Here is a 3,664-nt window from a genome sequence, read left to right as displayed (position 1 = left end):
CCCCCTCTCTCTCTGCCTTTCTCTCTGCTGTCTTGTGTTCTCTCTCTCTGTGTCAAATCAATAAATAAAATCTTTTAGAAAATAGATAGAACCAACTCTAAATTATATTGAAATACATTTCCTTTTTTACAAGACTCCTATTGACCTTTAAGGAGAAAAGCCAAGGGCCAGGGTGGGAAGCTTTGCGCCTGTGTTTATGGGGAGGCCCCACAGAGAATCCTGGGCTCTTAGTAGAAGATCCACAGTTTTCAGGGTTTTCTCTATTTTCCAGCTCCTGGCTATTAAGGGAGTAACTTTAAGCCCAGCCTGGCCCATGATCTCCAGAGAATTCTCTCACCCAGGCCAGCTCATAGGTTCCTTGCACCTATCAGAAAGAAGTCCTGGCCTTTCCAGCATGCCCCCTGCTCTTCTCTCCCGTTTGCTCCTCAGTAAGTGGGAGGCCTAGCCGTGGCCCTGAGGGACACTGTCCTGGCCTCAAAGTGGACATGGCCTCTTCATGAAGGCATATTTCCCAGGGAGACTTGACACCATCCTGAAGTCTTTTATCCCCTCTCTCTGCTCCCTCCCCCCTCACTCTCTCTCTTTCTCACTGACTCTCTCCACAAACTGGGCCTCACACCAAGCATTCGCCCCCATGATGAACTCAACTCCAGCCTTTTGAGAAAGCCTACTTCAGCTTCTTAGGACATCATTAGGTAGAAATTGCCATAGATTCTCCACCCACATTTTTCTTATTTGCCCAAATTCCCTTATTTCAGGATGCCTGATCCCTCTTAATTTTCCTTCTGTCACTCAGAAGACTCCATTTTATCTTTGGAAATAAAATCCTTCCCTGTCACCATCTTGCCACATCAGAAATGACCCCTGGCTCATGATAACCCGCATTTCTGACCTGGAAGACAGTCCTTCACACAGCAACCCCCACTATCTCCTCACGCTTGCTTCACCTTCAATGGCTTTTCTTCCTCATGTTCTAGCCCACCAAGAAAGTGTCCTTCATGTTTCAAAAATTTACCCTAAAAATGTCATAGTTGGGTGTTTTGTTTTGTTTTGTTACAGTGAAATCTTGAAAAAATTTCCTCTGTGTTAGAAGATTTTTTTTCAAGTCTTAGAACTCAATGCCTGTATTTCCTCATCTGTAGGAAGACAAGAAGCCCTAAAAATGGCCACATAATGTCCTCAAAATCCACGTGCTCCTCTGGAATAAATCTGAAATCTCAGAAAAATCTTTCCTAGATCGGGTCTGAGTCCTCTACCCTAAAGAGCCTCCGAGAGTGTTCTTTTTCCTCAGAGAAAAAGCAAAGCCCACCCCCCGCATCCAACTTATTTTTTTTTTTAAGAATTTATTTATTTGACAGAGAGTGAGAGAAGGAGAGAGAGCACAAGTGGGGGGAGCAGCAGAGGGAGGGGAGAAGCAGGGTCCCCGCTGAGCAGGGAGCCCGATGCGAGACTTGATCCCAGGATCCTGAGACCACGACCTGAGCCGAAGGCAGAGGCCCAACCCACTGAGCCATACAGGTGCCCCCATCCAACCTATTTTAAGAAGAGTTTCTCTGCACACACCCCCTCCTTGAGACTTTAGGAGAGTCTCTGGAGCATGAGTAGGTGGGAAGGACCAAGGACTCAGGTGCAGCTCACCGCAAAGGGCACGATGTTCCTCTAGGGGGCAGCAGATCGCAGCCCAGGCTGCAGACAGGACAAGCCCAGGCAGCTCTCCCCAAACACCAAGGCCTGGGACCCAGCCCAGGATGATTAACTTTTTTTTTTTTTTCTTTTTTTTTTTAAAGATTTTATTTATTTGTCAGAGAGAGGGAAAGAGAGCGAGCACAGGCAGACAGAATGGCAGGCAGAGGCAGAGGGAGAAGCAGGCTCCCCGCTGAGCAAGGAGCCCGATGCGGGACTCGATCCCAGGACGCTGGGATCACGACCCGAGCCGAAGGCAGCTGCCCAACCAACTGAGCCACCCAGGCGTCCCAGGATGATTAACTTTTAACCACAGAGATGGACCTTTGAAATGCTTTCCAGTTGATTCCATTGAAAAATCAGGCCTGGGCCACTGTTTTTTTGTTTGTTTTTAAAGATTTTATTTATTTATTTATTTATTTGACAGAGAGAGATCACAAGTAGCCAGAGAGGCAGGCAGAGAGAGGGGGGAAGCAGGCTCCCCTCTGACCAGGGAGCCTGATGCAAGGCACGATCCCAGGCCCCTGGGATCATGACCTGAGCCGAAGGCAGAGGCTTTAATCCACTGAGCCACCCAGGCGCCCCCCCACCGCCCAGGCCACTGTTTTACACATGAATTCACTTACAGGCAAGGATTCATGAGTTTGCTGAATTTGTAGAACCTGGGGCTGAGCTAGACTGGACCAGGAAGTTCTGCTAAACAGAGGGGTAGTCAAGAACAGAGTAACAGGGAAGTTAAGTGTGGCCGGAGCCACAGCCTGACCTGAAGCTGTCCGGTGCACAAGGATGTTCTGAAAAGTCACAGAACGGTGGGCGGCCCACGGAGGCAAATACAAGCAGGATTCCCAGGAGGTGTAATGCCTGCCATTGGTGGAAATCCTCTTAACGCCTGGACAGGTTTCATTCCCATCTCGGAAAACAAAACAGTTAATGACACATATATTTAGAAGATGGGATGTCTGTCATTTCTGCTTGAGAAGAATGGTGAGTGTGGTGGTCAGAAGAATCCAGGAGTTGTTTCTGCATTTCTGCTCTGGAAACAGCCCGGAAGGTCCCCATCGACCCAAAGGGAGGAGCCCTGAACAGGAGTTCTATCGCAGGTGACGAGGGTGACACTGGGGGAGGATACTCTGAGTGGGGTCCCGCTGAGCTTGGAGGCCAAGGGGATCCTGAAAGTTGGATTTCCTACTGCATGACAGGGGCGCCAGGCTGGAGAGGGAAACTTGGTTGTTGGTAGCATCTGGGGAGGGGCTGGGGGTAACATGGTCAGGGTTTAGTCTAACGTGGTCCCTTAAGCAGTCTGGGTGGGGTGGATAGGACGGGCCTGGAGTGGGAGCCTCGGTGTCTCATTAGAGGGTTCCCTGGTCATCTGGGCATCAGGAAAGGGTGACCTGGAATCTGTCTATGGAAACAAAGAGCCTGTGATGTTTTCAGGATTCCTCTTGAGCTAGAAAAACCCTGAGCCTGAGCTGACTTAAGAAGTTGCCCCTCCTTATAAAGCCCCCTTCCCTGCCTCCTCAGACGCTGTCCTGATATAGATGCCAGAAATCTGAAGGAGTAGGGACAATTGGAGTGGATGGTCTCCAAGACTCGACTTTTATTCTGAGTGGGGTCCAGAAACCTCCCATGCAGCTGATCTCCTGAAGTCAAAAGACAAGGCCAGGATCATCATTCCTGGGTGTCCATGGGAAGATGGCTGGATTCTTTGTCTTTCATTTCATAAGCACTTATGCAGCTACTAAATTAGGAGCCCTGCATGTTTCTCTGATGGTCACAAATAGTAAACTCAAACAGTCCTCAAGGCATGTGTCATGAAAGATTTAACCACGCTAGTTGGGCAGAGTGGGCGGTAGCTACTTCCTGGAGCTGGGACCAGACACCCACCACTGTGGCTCCAGAAGACATGACATTGTGGATACTGCTTCTGAAATACTTCCTGGGACAATCCTTAAAAACTCCTGGGTTTGGGGCGCCTGGGTGG

The sequence above is a fragment of the Mustela nigripes genome, chromosome 12, assembly GCF_022355385.1.
Source record: "Mustela nigripes isolate SB6536 chromosome 12, MUSNIG.SB6536, whole genome shotgun sequence".
Lineage (NCBI taxonomy): Eukaryota > Metazoa > Chordata > Mammalia > Carnivora > Mustelidae > Mustela > Mustela nigripes.
This window is presented reverse-complemented; position numbering follows the sequence as displayed.